At 34.3% G+C, this 16,111-nt stretch overlaps 1 long non-coding RNA gene across 2 annotated transcripts in view; it reads right to left on the bottom strand.

Annotated features, from left to right (window-relative positions):
* The window catches only part of LOC149918261 (uncharacterized), a 96,694-nt gene that overhangs the window by 74,981 nt on the left and 5,602 nt on the right, over positions 1 to 16,111 (bottom strand). The window lies entirely within an intron of this gene.

Below are 16,111 nucleotides of genomic sequence, written 5' to 3'. Positions count from 1 at the left end.
CTAAAAGTACAGCTACAGAGTACTTCAACAGTCAATAAACAACCAGTATCATTTGGGGGGTTTTTTTGTGGGGTTTTTTTTTTTTTTTTTTTGCTAATGATTATGCTCATTAATAAACAAACCAGAAAGGGCCTGGAAATGAATAAAGACATTTCTTGCAAGTTGCTAGGCTTCCTAGCAGCTGAAGTATCCCAGTGACATTGCAACAAGACTGAATTAAAAACAACCACACACAGACATCTTATTTGTTTTTACCTCAAAACACGTTTTTCATAACTAAAAGGACAAAGGAGAGAAAACACACATAAGCCAAGTGTAAAACAATGATAAAAGCAAAAAAACAACCTTAAAATTGAACTCACTCTTTACTCACTGTAAAAATGGAAGGATGAAATGCAGTGATTCACAGCTAAAATATATATTTTTTAAAATTTATTTTAAAGAATATTAATTTCAACTGCCCTTAGTAAGTGGCTTGGTTACAAATGTTCTCACTAAAACAGGTGTTGTGAAAATGCTGTCAATTGCACAAATTCCTAATGGACAGACAAAACTTTATTATGAAGGAATACAACTGCAGGAAGACTAGAAATACAAGAAGTACAGAAATATATCTAGTTCACAAAAAAAAAAGAAAAAAACTGTCTTAATTGATTTTTAATTTACTTTGACTAACTGTAATTTAAAGATTTTTACATTGAGAAACTTGTTTTTGTATATTTGTGTAGAATCTCTCTCTGATTCAGAACAGATTTCAGATAATTTGCAGTAGCGAATAGTGTTGAATATTTGCACTCCAGCCTTATTTTTTCTTTCTTATAGATAACATCTAAGATAGATAACATCTATTCATCTTAAGTGTACTAAAAAAATAATCCCTGTAAAATTTACCAGCTCTACGAACTTGTGTAAATTCTAAAATTATCACCACCATGACTGTGTTTATTTAATACTGTTTTATTATTCCCAGGTAAGATGAAAGTTCGTCTATTATGGGATTTTCATTTTCTCCACCAAGCAGGAAATGTATTTTAATTTTTTATCATCTAATTAACTTGCTAGTTGATGTTAATACTAAATGTTCCAAGATAGTGATTTTCACATCTTTTGATTTTTATTTTTTTTCCCTTTTTTGGTCATTATTCCAAGATTATAAAGCCCTCATTATTTTTAATTCAATGCCTCCTATATATAATCTTTACTTCAGTATTTTTAGAAGTTGAAAAAGGCATGGAAGATAGAAGAAAGCAAAAAAAAAACCAAACAACTCATCACACGTGCATATGAAAAAGAAAAGGAAGAACACCACTTTATAAGGTCTGTTTCTAGAGTATACAACTTTTTTTTTTTTTAAATCACCAATAAAAAACAATTAAAAATCATATTTCCAAAGTATTTATATTATTTAAGTTTTAATAGTTATAAAATGGAAAGATAATGGTATAATTCTTATTTAAATATGGTGAGTTTATTATTTGACTATTTAGACTTTGTCACTGGTAATTATATGCAACTATTTCCATCTGCTTCTCTTCAGCTTTTCCCAAAGTGCTGCAAATTGCCTGAAGCTATTCCAATCTTCAGTGTTAAATTTTGACATTTTTAGGATGTGCTTATTAGCCATTCAGGTGAGGGACCTCATTGCAGCACATTCTGACAATTTTAGAAGTATTTTATGAGCATTGTTGTTATGAATTCTCTCTTTTCAGAATAAAAACTACTAAATTTGATAAAGACATTAAACACTTAAGCTTTATCTGAAAGAAAATAACTCTCTTCCCCCCCACCAAAGGACAATGAATCAGTATCTCCATGTACAACATTGTTTCATAAAGTGGGTAGTTAATCCATAATACTAGTTATAATGCTAGATTATTCAAGATATTCTCCCAGCTTGGTTAGTTACCTTCTATACTTTAAGTTACTTCTCTCACAGCAAATGATCATTAAACACAGTAAAATAGAAACTGGTGAAGCTAGCTTTTCTCATCTTTTCTCTTCATCATCACTTCATAAAGTACCACATTTATCTGACAAAGCCTGATCTTTTAGGGAGGATGTAATACAATTCTTTAAGACAATATTTTCAGGAAATATATTTCAAAAATCAGAAGTGCAAAGTTACAGTATTAGTGAAAATTCCTTTACAGAGTTTAAAGGACAAAGCTGTGATAATATCAAAGCACTTCTCACCCACATGTTGTTCCAGTAATAAAAAAGCTTAAATTTATCTCAGGTTCAGCATTGCTGAATTATGACACAAGTTTCAAATGAAACACAAAAATACCATTTCAGCAACAGTAACAAATGCTGCTGCTTCCAAACACATGAACTGCCCCATCTGTGCAGTGGAGTACCATGTTGAGAAAACAGACTGCATTGAAACAGCAGAATTAAATAGTAGCTATTTAATTGGATTCATTTGATGCATCACCCATTAGTTTGACTGAACCTGTTATATGGCTTTGCTTCTTCTGGGAGTTGGTGTTGTTTTGCTGTATTTTACCAAAGATTAAATGTTATATGATTTAAGTAAGCAAATTCATTTATTAAGCAATATTCCACAGGGAGATTGGGTATTGTGGCTTCAAAAAAGCTTTAATATTTAACATATTTTATGGCCTAACAACTATATTTTATATGTTCATTATGTCTTTTAACTACCAGTCCATTCCCTTGCTATATTACACAGACTTCTCTAGCCCCTTTTTCTTGCTGCTGCCAACCCATTGTGCTCAAAAAGGAAACAGCATTCCGCCAGCTGCATATGAATGCTGTTAATTTCTTCTAATTCATCTTCGTTGTCAGTTATGGCAAAGCTTAGACAAAGACACTGAACTTTTCAAAATATCTAAAAATCTGAAAAAAGCCAAGTCTTTAATTCACAATGTAGAGGTGTAGCATTTAATGTAATTCTACTATGGAATGAAAATTTTTCAGAAATCTCTTATTTTGCTAAGTTGATACCATTTTTCTTTTTCAGCTTTCCCTTTTTCTTCCAAAATAAAGACTTGTAAATAGATAGCAATTTGTCAAAACATATTTGTATGCTAACAGTGCTTCATAAAATTGATTTGTTCTTCCTTCTTGTATTTAAAGGTGGAAGATATAATTTTAAGGAAATAACATCTCCATGAATAATAATAAAAAAAAAGCTCAACCAAAAAAAACCATGAGAACTGTTTTCTGAACATGTTAGATGCTGAAAGCTTTGTTTCATACCTAAAAGTAACTTTGTGTTTCTACTATACAGAAAAAAATATCATTTAAGCTTGTGTGATTTTTAAACAGCTATTGTAACTGCAACTGTATGGAGTCTACCGTTTTTATTTCCAATTCCCACGTTAATTAAAAGGTGGCTGTCACTATGACTGTCAGAGAAAACACTTATTGCTCCACCATAGCTATATATTGTACGGATTTTATGAGTAATAATGGGATAATAATGGAAAGGTTGCAAATGTCAGCAGAACCAAATCTGTAATTGGTTACAGGAAAGAAATCTGAAATAAATAAATAACCTACCAAAATAGTCTTGTTTCCCATATTTTCCTATTCATACAATTAACTTAGCTTTCATATAATTATATGTTGTAACAAGTAGTCGGGTAGTGGAACACATCGCTGCATCTAAACTACCAGACACAAAGGTTTGCTACCAGAGCAATTACATCATGAATTTTGCGTGCTAGAGAAATATTTAAAAATTCAAATATTTATTGATAGGTTAAGTATTGACTATCTAACCAAATAATTATTTTTAGTCTAGTTACAGTGACAGTATCAACTATATATCAAAGTATCCAACTACTGTTAATTCCCACAGTCAAAACTGATTTAACTGTTTAGTGATTAAACTAGATGGTGATTTTTGTGGTATGCAAAGGAACAAAGAAGGTGGCAGGGAATAGGGTTTATGAACGTGCTGAATTTCTCCTTTAAGTGAGAGTTGAAAGTAGAGGGGAATTGTTCTGTTTACAAAGAAAGAAGATCCCAAGATGTTTAACTGGTACCTAGATAGGCTGAACTGGAATTGTTGACAACAAAATTCAGCTCTTTACTGGAAACCCTCCAACAGTTCTAACCTAAATCAGACTCTTAATTGCTATAACCACGTCTCCTTTGAAATCAGTTAAGTGCAGCTGAAGAAATTACCTGGTAACATACAATAGGAAACACAGTTGTACATGTAAGGTTAAAAAAAAAAACATACATTGAGACTCTATTAAGCAACACTGAGTCAGATCTAATTAAGAAAGGAAAAAGTAAAAAAGTAACACTTCGATATTTCTTTATTGAAATTCTACTTTGCAGCCAAATGTGTTCTCTATTCCCAGCTTTCTTCCTTAATCTTAAAAATTGCTTTCACCCATCAATTAAATTTGCATTACTTTTACCAACCAGTGTTAAGTTTTTAAACTATGAGATCTCTTATATCATCCTTTGCCTTCTGCTTTCAAACTGTACCATGCCTGTACTCTTTTACACTAGTGTGTTATTACTCTCAAGGTTTGTGCTATCAAATTAAACTTGTTCTACTCTACACTTCTACAGTGTTAGTATGATAAATACTTCCCTCTATATAGAGCAAGTATTAGTAAGGCCTACATAAAAATTGCATCGCCTAACTATACCGAACTAAATTAAAACTAGTACATTAGATAAGAATTATCTGGTTATTAGATAATAGGTAATACAGTAAAACAAGTTAATAAAAGCTCTGAAGAGGCCAAGACAAATACTTGTAAAAAAAAAACAAACCTTGTGAAGTATCAAGGCCTTGGAAAGCCATACAAAGCTGTAATCATATACTAACAGTGGCATCTTCATATGTACAAGGCTACAAGCATCCAGCCCATTATTTTATTGTTAATATTAAAAGATAGATAGGATACAACATCCCTGCTAAATCACAAGATGATAATACATTTTCCTAAGTTTAATTCACCACAGAGGATTGTGAAGAGGCTACCAGCTTAGCAGTTGTTCAAAAGATGCTTTAGCCCTTATATCTCAGATCTTGTTGTCTATGCCTCACAGGCTCCCACTCTGAAGTAATGAAAACTTCAGTAGTTACAGGTAATCATTGTCTGATGTTCACAAAAAGGATTTTACCTAATACTTACAAATATTGCAGAAGTTTATATTTCACCCCCACTTCATGCTAGATTCCCACGGTATGAATAGTATATCAAGTACTATCAGTCTTGCAGAAAATATTAGGTCCTGACCTACAATTTTTGAACAGAAGAGGAGCGATTTTGTGGAGTGATTTTAAGTTCAATTACCGGAGGAAAGTTCCCTGGGTTATGACTGTTCTATAAAATTGAAAGGAAACAAATCATAAGAATCCCCTCAAATCCTCTGTGCATTTCTAGCACAAACCTACAAATCAGTAGCAGAACTGCTGGCTTTTTTCATATATCACACATTTTCAACTTTTGCGTTAAACTTAATAGAAGAGTAGAAGTAACAATCACTCATATAATCAGTTGTGCTTCATAGAAGTAAACACATTATCCCACAAATTAGAATGGTAAATTAACTTTCAAGCAGAAGAGACAGGAAATCAGCATGGCTGAGCAAGGACCTGCTAGTCAAACTGAGGAAAAAGAAGGAAATGTATAGGCAGTAGAAGCAGGGATAAGTGGCCTGGGAAAGACACAGGCATGCCATCCAGACATACAGAGATAGGATCAGGAAAACCAAGGTAGAGATGGGACTGAATTTAGTGAGAGATGTAAAAAATAAGAAGAAGGGGCTCTACAGGTACACTGGTCAGAAGAGAAAGGCAAAGGAGAGTGTGCCCCCTTGCATAAACAAGAAGGAACAACTGACTTTAACAGACATGGAGTAAGCTGAAGTACTCAAATTCCTTATATCAGTCTTCACTGGCAGTCAGGTTTCCCACATCATTTAACATCCCTGAACCTTTAGGTGGGGGTCAGGGAGCAAATCGTAGTGTAAGAGAACAGCAGATCAGAGACCACTTGAAGAGTATGAATGTGTACAAGTAAATGGGGCTAGACGACATGCATTCCAGAGTCCTGAAGGAACTGCCTGATGTAACTGTCACATCACTCTCCATCACATTTGGTAAGTTATGGCTGTCAGGCAAAGTCCACAGTGACTGGAAAAAGGGAAACATCTCACCCATTTTCAAAAAAGAGAAAGGAAGACCTGCAGAACTACACCAATGCCTGGGAAAATCATGGAATAGGTCCTCCTGGAAGATACATTACAGCACACATAAGATGAGGAGGTGATCCAAGAAAGCCAGTATGACTTTAGCAAGGGTAGATTGTGCCTGACCAATCTGGTGGCCTTCCATTATGGAGTCATAGCATTGGTAGACAAAGGAAGGGTAACAGATATAATCCACCTGGACTTCTGCAAGGCCTCTAGCATAGTTCCTCACCACATCCTGCTCTGCAAATTGGGGAAAAACAGATTTTAAGGCTTCATTATTCAATGGATTATGAGTATGTTAGATAGTTGCAGCCAGAGGATTGTTGTCAATGGCTGTACACCCAGGTGGAGACCAGTAATAAGTGGTGTCCCCCAGGGCTCTGTCTTGAGACCACTGTTCTTCAACATCTTTATCAATGATCTAGACAGTGGAATTGAGTGTATCCTTAAAAGATTCACTAAAGACACTAAACTTAGCTATGCAGTTGACACAAGAGAAGGAAGGGATGCCATCCAAAGGGACTTGAACAGGCTTGTAAAGAATCTAACTAGGCCAAGTTCAAGGTGTCTCAATTTGGTTAGGTAATCCCATATATTTGTACAGACCGGGAGAGCTCCTCAAGAGCAGGAAAGCCATGAAGATCCTGGTGGAAGAAAAGCTTAACACGCACAACACTGTGCGCCTGCAGCCTGGAAGGCCAAAAGGATACTGGGCTGCATCAGAAGAGGAGTGGACAGCAGGGTGAGGGAGGAGATCATCTCCTCTCTACTCTGCCTTCAAGGGGCCCTATATGGAATACTGTATCCAAGTGAGGGACCATTAGTACAAGATGGATGCAAAGCTTTTCAAGTGAGTCCAGAGGAGGCCACAGATGATCAGAGGGCTGGAGTACCTTTCTTACCAAGTAAGAAGTACAGCTGGTGTTGGTACTATGCAGGCATTGAGGCACTAAAACAGGTCACCCTCAGAATTTTCAGATGTTCTGCTCCCCCTACAAAGAGATCAGGTTGCCAAATCCACATCCAGCTTCACTATGAACACTCTTATTATGAGAAACACCCTTTACTTTTTTTCTTGGAAAAATATCAAATTTTTCTCATCTCATTTTCTGAAAATCTTGGAAGGGGACAACGGGGAGTGTTTTTCTTGTTTTATTTCATGTGCTACGAAAAAAATTCCTCTTTTAATAATTTTTCAGATATTGAGAAATCATGGAAACTGGAAGTCTCATTCTTTGTATAGCCATTCTCAAAAAATCATTCTGGTTCTATACTGTGGGTGGAAAACTAAAGGACTATAGAGAAAGTTCTTCTTTAAATTGCTTACATACAGAATAAAATACCTTACAATTCTGGAAGTGTTTGATTGCTGTAAGAAAATAAAGTCTAGCTGTAAATCTGAAGATGAATAGCTAAAGTGGAACAATTACTGAAATGATAGAAAGCCTCTTCTTGGTTGCTATGTACACCTGTTGTTGTATTTAAACCTAGAAAACATCTGGCTTTATACCCTGCAGTTTTAAAGTACCCAAAGAAGTTTAGTTTAGAGGGTGCATATATCCCTCTTCTCTGGAAGAGTAGCTAATAACACACAGGCTTTTTTGGTTCTTTGAAGATAGCTAATCATTTTAAAATCATGGTAAAGATATTGCTTAGAAGTTGTGGAGCATGGAGTACTTACAGAATAGAATTCAAGGAGAAATTCATATTACAGATCAATTTAGATGATCTGGTACCTGAAGGAAGAAAATATGAATTTGGAAGAAAAAGAAATCACCTACATGTGCCAGTGAATTTAGTACAGTGCCACATAACCTACCATAGAAGTATTCTTTTGTGGTGGTGAAAACTTACTTTCTGTTTATGGAAATGATAGCATTCTATTCATTTCCATTCTATCCTAATGTTGTTAGTATATTATACCAGACCTTTTAAATAAGTATGTATGGTTACACACATTTGTTCTTTTTACATAAGGAAAGGCATGCAGATTCAGAGTAATGTGGAAAAGCTTTACAGGAAGAAAATTGAAGAAATTAGTAGCAATAAGTGGGTTGAATTTGATAATTTTTTAAGCACAATTAAAACCATTTTCCTACAGGAAAATCTAAGCTAAAATTTTATGAAAATTATTATTCTTGTACAACTGCAATATGAATTACATTAAATTCTAGAAGCATTGACTTCCCCATATGAAAAGAACCCTAAGCAGACATACTGCTCAAATATTTATTACTTATACATCACAGCATTTTGATTCTTTCCCATATTATTACTATGGTTTTCTCTCCAGAGCACTGGGGATAAAGTCTCTCTTTCTTATCCAAGCCTTATGGAATAAAGATCCTGACAGTGACACTGTACTAGAAATTAGAAGTGCTTCCTGATACTTTGAAACACCTCCTACTGTGAATCCTAACAAGCAACAACAACATCAGAAAACTATCCTTTTACCAAATGCTGTCCAATGAAGCATGTTTTCTATGTACTTAATTTTACAGCAGTTATCCATATATGACTGCATCTTTTTCCAATATTTTGAGAGCGCTATTAGATGGACTTTATTTGCCCCTCCAGAATTGAATAATCAAGCTTTATATTATAAAAGATATATATATTTTTTAAATCAGATAATTTTTACATGCAAAGTTGTGTGCCATTTTGACAAGCTACAAAATGTAGAATATAGTATCACTGAGTATGATTCTATTATTGTTTCACAAGGAAACAGGACATAATAAGCTAAAAGTGGATTTCAGAGAGTGGAGCTATTTTACATAATTTTAGTAGCACTCAGGAAATATTGTAAAAGCTGTGCTATAAAGGCGCAGAGATACTAGCTTAAGCAAAGAGAGTTCAAATAAAAATGTTAAGTCTCTTTAAAGTACATTTGGAGTTCTTGTGAATATGATATCAGCTCTAAAGAGCAAGACAAAAAAAAGAGCAGAAAGGCAAATGTATACTGGTTGGTATTTCTCTCTGAACATATGTTTACTTAAAGTTTGTTAGAAGAACTCTCGTTTTGAGAATCTCATTAAAAAAATTTGGATTTTACTTAATCAGGTGACTTTCTGGGAGAAATAAAAAATTAAGAAGAAGAGTACAGCTGAATTATGTATAATCAGATTTTTTTAATGATTTTTGCATTACAAAGACATCAATGAACATTGATGCTAGCTAGCAGTTTAAAATATGGAAATATACTCGTGGTAGTCTAACATTCAAATGAGAAACTGAGGCTGTAAGGAGACACCTTTTAGTCCAAACCAAAAAGCACTGAAATTTGTTCAAGTAATAGAAAGAATGCTTCCTACTCAAGGAAGCATTCTGACCAAAGAATCAAGTTTAAGACCAGAGAGTCACAGAATGGTTGAGGTTGGAAGAGATCTCTGGGGGTCATCTGACTCAACCCTTGAAGTAAATAAACTATAGACATATTTGCAGCAAAAATTACTGACAAACTGTTCTTGAAAACTGCTTTCTCTCCTGGCCCTTATATATTTATAAATAGTTAGGATTTCTGAATAGGGACTTTCTTTGGATACTGGAAAGATTTTAACTGATAAACTTCAGGACAAATAACTTTTCCTATTATCATATTGCAGCAAGGAGAGTGGCTAGCAATTTACTAGATATTTCAACTCTTCTGTTTCCAGATGATGAAATCCTACATAAAACAAGCTATTTTGTAATCAATTGCTAAATCTGCAGTCTTGAATATTGTGCATTAAGTTCCAGCCCACTGTTACTTAATTTCATTGACTATTTTATTCCAGGAATACTTCTAAATTCTTGATGCCTGAAGCATCTTCCAGGTAAGGAAAGGCTGAGTAACCTGGGTGTGTTCAGTCTGGTGAAAAACAAGAGTGAAAGGGAATCTGATTAATGTTTGTAAGTAAAGGTGGTGGGAAGCAAATGGATGAGGGTCTTTTTGGTTATGTGTAGCAGTAGGAGCAGTAGTGGACTAAAACTTGAACATAGGAAATTCTGTATTAACATGTGGAAGAACTTCTTTCCACTAAGGGTGATGGAACAGGCTGCCCAGAGATGCTGTGGAGTCTCTTTCTGTGCAGATATTCAAGACTCTCCTGGATTCCTACCTGTGTGACCTGTTGTAGCATACCTGCTTTAACAGGGGGCTTAGACTCAATGATCTCTAAAGGTCCCTTCCAACTCCTACAATTCTGTGCATGTTTCTGTGGAAAGTGGATTAAACTACTCCTGAAAGAGCCTCTCTGCCACTTAATTACTGAGACCCCTTAAATTAATATGTTTAAATTAGATGACTAGGTTGAATACAACTAAGATGATGTGAAACATCTTAGTCTAGTTGGTTATGATTTATTACATAAGAGTTTAAATTGCCAGTTAAGACAAATGTTTTCTACATGTTGAAAACAATATATTTATATTAGAGTTTGCCACAAGCATTCCTATACTTATGTTTACTTTGTGAAAATCTCATTCAACATAGACAGAAGGAGAAAATTACATGCTACTGGAAAGGGTAAGAATCAGCATACAAGGTTTGTGCATCAGTTTTCGACTTTCCTATATCTGGAAATATATTTTATGCCGTTCAGAAAATTTACATTTTAACGCAGTAGGATAAGAACAGCAATGAAGTTGAAGGTATTATACGCTGGCTTTTAAAGTATGAAATATGCTAGTGAAAAGCCATTTAGCCACAAGTGCCAAGACTTCCTATTTTTTGAAGGTTTGGTGCTCTACAACTACACTGAAGATTATTCCTGGTGCAGTTCAATGTATGAATTATTAGTCTGAGCAAAGTTTCACTGAAACGTTTAGGAGACTTTTCAATATTTTAATGGGGCTTTAATTCATCCCTTTCTATCTAATACAAGAACAGGCATATCAGTAAGTATTTAACAGTTAAAAAGTTAGGAGCACAAGCTCCTAAGTTTTCAATGAAATGCCTCATCTCAATGTTTCCACTAAGGTTTCTAGGACAACATTAAACTGAAGCAGTTCTCTTACTGTGTTCTGAAATACTTTTGGAAAAAGTTAATGGAGAATAATGACTCTACCTGAGCTACCCTTTCCCCCATCTATTTTTCTATTTCCATTTACACTAAGATCATCACTGCCAAAGAAAGTGGACAATGAAAAACTCAGATATCTGAATCTCAGCAATTCAGATATTGATCAAAAACCACCTGACAGATGAATAAAGCAGCTTGTATTTATACAGAAGATATGCTGATAGCAAACTCCAGGAGTTTTCAGTCTGTTTTTAAAAAAATATTTAAGTTAAAGACTTTTGTAATACTGTGTCCAAAGACATTTTCAGCGGCAGCAGCAGCTTAAAGTCATTTTTCAACAATCTATGTTTACATCAAAACTATCCAGTCTTCTGTTTTCTCTTTAGACTTTAGATTTGTTCTATAAGAAACTTAATCATCTTCTCCCCATAGTGGCATGCTTGAGCTCAGGCATCCCTTTCTGCACAGAAAATGTCCTGCACTTTCTTAGCTCTCAGACTGTGTAGGACAAAAGAAGTTTGATACTAGAGATTTAACCAACTTCATTAATTTGAGGAAGGACATATTATAGGTATATTTAATATTTGACTAGAGTAAAGACATGGCTTATAGTTTTCCACTGTTTTGCATGCGATCATTTATAAAAACTTTTCTCCTGATCATAAAAAATTCCCTTGGAAACTACTCACTCATTTATTTCAATAACAACATTGTGAACACAGAATATATCACAGCTTTATTACCTTGGATAGTATATCCAGTAATATCCAAAACAAAACTGTTTTCCTTGAAAGAAATTTTGCTCAGCTCTAAACACGTATATATGCATGTCACTTAAGAAGTAATGCCTCCTATTTATTTCCATGAAAAATACGACAGATATAAAGAGCACAGTAACACTATTTGGTATAGCAAAATCTCATCTACAAAATATAATCTTTTAATGGTTGCTACTATTAGCTATGCATTTTCACAAGTGATAAGCAAGAGCCTTCATGCCATTCTTGTAATAAACTAAATGGCCATCTGAAACATGGCTTGTCTTTCACATCACTGACTGATCTGCTGAAACTCACCACCCAATTTATTTTGCTTCCTTGAGTTCTGTTCATCAGAAACAAAATATTACATGGCTAACCTGATAGATTTCATAAAGTCAGGTTAATTTCTAGCTGACAATGAAAAAAGCAGTGAAAAACAGGGTAGATAGCTGCTTTACTCACAACAGGTGAGTCATACAGGCATTGGCTTACAGACCTAGACAGGCTAGAACAGTGGGTCCAGGTGAATCTGATGAGGCTCAACAAATCCAAATGCAAAATTTTGCACCTGAGTCAAGGCAACTCCCATTACCAATACAAACTGGGGGATGAACCTTGAGGTCCCTTCCAACCCAAGTTATGATTATTTGAGAGGATGCCTCGTCCCTGGAGACTTTCTGGAAAAGGCTGAATAGGCCCTGGGCAACCTGATCTAGCTGTGCATATCCCTTTTCATTTCAGGGAAGTTGGATTAGATGGCCTTCAGAAGTCTCTTCCAACTATGATTCTAATTTGGAAAAATGCATTCAAATCTAATTCTTACAATCCTGCTTCTTTAATCTAAGATTTACCATTTGTCTTAGTTTCACTGTGTTATTCAGTAATTTAACTTTGACAATCTTTTGTCTTTGAACTTTCATTCAAACTATTAAAGAATTTACAAGTATATTTGGTAATGTTTGATACAAATGTTAAATGTTATATTAGCAACTAAAACCAGTATTTGTTTTTACCAAGAACACACCAAAGGTTAATGCTTCTGTTTTATACATCCATGCTACAGACATCATTAATCCTTTCTTTCAAGGTAAACTGAAAGAGGATAGCAAGAAGCTGGTAAATGTTTTGCTGAGAAAGAAAATGTCCCTGGAAAATAACTTCCTGCTTCCTAAAACATTTGTTGACAATCATATTATACTATATCTTTTTATCTTACAAAATTGATTTTGATGATCAGCAAATTATCAACAAAAAAGAAAGTTATGCTCAAAAGTGGCCTAGTCAAAAATTATCTTTGCAAGTCAGTTTCTTAACATACTTGTCACATCATTTCAGTCAAGAAACAAGGCCAGTGTATACTAACCATGGCCCCAAATTACCTATACCAGTCAGCCACCTTATGCCACCAGAAATCATAGTTAACCAGATCACTTAAACTCTCATCTTGTCTATCTGAATTTCTACAAACCTAAAAACATCTGAATTTGGCCAAAACATTGTTTTATTTCATTAGCACATTGGTTTTCTGTATAACTGATTTCAATGCTATGCTATCTATTTTTTTAGGTATACATGATAATGATATATTTCTACATCTACCTTACTCTGTATATATTATGTTTCTGTTTGCATTGCTTACAGATACCAGTAGTTATTCTCTATTTTGTAAAAATGCCTCTTCAATTTTAGCTATTGTAATCTAATTTTGATTGTAGAGAAGAGGAAACATGATTATAAAAGATTAAATACAATTTTCCATTGGGTCGAAGTATTGACGTCATATTTAATTTATCTATGAAGGAAGTCAATGTGATTTTCAGACTGATTCTCTACTACCTATTAGCATAAGCATGATCTTGATACAAATTTCACATATAAACAGGAAGCAATATCCATCAAGCTCTTAAAAGTATTCCACTGCAGTCACTTTATGCTTTTGTCAGCCTTGGGGAAACATATACTGATGCTAAAAAGCCAATGGAAGACAATCAATGCTTCAGGACAGATTCCAACACAAGAAAAATTCAGACTTGACAAAAGGAGCATCTGTGAACATAGTTAAGCTTTCCATAGGGAAAATACAGTCCCTTGGATTCTACTGACAATTAACATAATTTAGAGCTACTCTGACCTGTTCTACTGCTAACACAGAATATTAAAGAATTATTACAGTTTATTTTTCTCTTCTGTTTGGATTAATGCTGCTGGCTTTTATAGGATAGTGATCATCCATATAGGAGGCACTCTGAAATGCATGAAATAACTGCCATCTTCTTATTTCTGCTCTCCCTGGAAGCCTTACATCCTACCAGGTAAACTATCAATTAAGTGATTAGAGGAACTCTATTCCTGTTACTCCTTCCTGTGAGTATACCACTTCAGGTACAGAGATAATAGCAACTGCTCAGAGTACCTCTGCTTGATGCTTTTTTGTCCCTGTAGGATTGCAAGCAAACAGTAGAATGATTCAATTACTTACATTTAAAAACCACTGAACAGTTCAAGCATAATTTAATTTGTTTTTTAAAAAGGTTTCATATTTCAAAATTTAAATAATCATTTGATTTTAAAATTCTCAAGCAAAACACTCCCCTCTCCCATAGTGCTGTGAAAAAATAGAAGATTGTGGATTAAGATAACAATACGGTAGGACTACACAAAAAAAAGGCAAAAATAGGAACTCACTCATTACTTTCACAACCAGGCAGATTTCCTGCCAATTCCTGGAAAGCAGAATCCCAGCATTGGTTTATGGTTGCCTAGGAAGATAACCATATCCCTTACATCCTTCTTTCCTACAACTGCTATTGCTGACTGTAACATCACATGGCATGGAATATCCTTATCATTATGCATCAGCTGTCTCAGCTGTGTTCCCCTGCAACTGCTCACCCAGCTTTAGCTTAGTTGCATTGGTTGAGTATTATAGGGGCAAAATAGGAAGGAAAGAAAGCCTTACAAGCACCACTCAGAAACAGCCAAAATACTGATGTGCTACCAATGTGGTTTCAGTCACAAATACAAAACATAACACTGTATGGACTGGTAAAAGAAAATCAAATTAATTGCAGCCAAACTTATTATAAGGACATACTCAACTGCAGTAATCTATTATTACACCAAGAAAGCCTCCTCCTAGCAAACAGCTGATGTGTGTATATTCATCAATTCATTTTGTTCTACTATGAGCAAAAGATGGCAGATACATCTCAATAAACGAATGATCGTTTCCATAAACTGAATGCTTCAAGAGCTCTCAAAGTGTAGACTACAGAAGTGTGTGCTCAATTAAAGTTTGGAAATTGAATGATGAGCAGAGACTTCTTCATCTAATATTCCTTCACTCTGTATGGACTGACGATTTGACTAGTGCATAATGTTCAAGAGTTTGAAGACAAAGAACTAGAAGATACCAAGTGTTAAGAAATTAGAACTTTTCATTAGTCAAGCAGGAAAATAACTTCCACAAGAGCCCTCATCACAGCACAAGATAAGATATGTTGTATCATTAGCTCCACAATGAGTTCTTCCAGAAAAGCAATAACAGTCAGGGCAACAATTGTCTTTGCATTACCATGGCAAAATTAAAACATCATGCTTGCAATTTGATTGCATTACATGCTATTAAGAGATTAAATTCTATCTTCAATATGTAACACAGAAAGCACAAATCTAGAGCAATAGCCTCACTAATATTACAAGTATATTTTCGCTTAACCCTGTAACATTTTTGTGGTATATTGGTTAATGACATTTGTAGGATCTGATGTACATGTAGCCACAATTATATATCATATGATAAACAAAAAATATTTAAATTTTATATATTTCTACTGCTTTATATATATTAACAAAAAAAATCTATTTAAGATTTACTGTTTCTCTTGTATTTTGAAAATGAAACAAATAATTATGTAGTGCTAAAACTTGAGGCACTTGAAGTTTAAATAGAAATACACCTGCAATACTTAGGAAATAATGATCGTTGAGGCAAATAGAGAAAAGAAGGACCAATGTTCAATAAGCTAGTATTAGCAAGTAATAACTATTTTTAATTAAGATAATAGTCTGGGCTAGAAGGGTAAGTATACATATATAAAACTTCTTAGAAGTAAACAAAAAACTGTGATATTGTTAGAACACTAGCCACACAGCCAA

Source organism: Phasianus colchicus, chromosome 4, assembly GCF_987193195.1.
Source record: "Phasianus colchicus chromosome 4, bPhaCol1.hap1.1, whole genome shotgun sequence".
Taxonomy (NCBI): domain Eukaryota; kingdom Metazoa; phylum Chordata; class Aves; order Galliformes; family Phasianidae; genus Phasianus; species Phasianus colchicus.
This window is presented reverse-complemented; position numbering and strand designations above follow the sequence as displayed.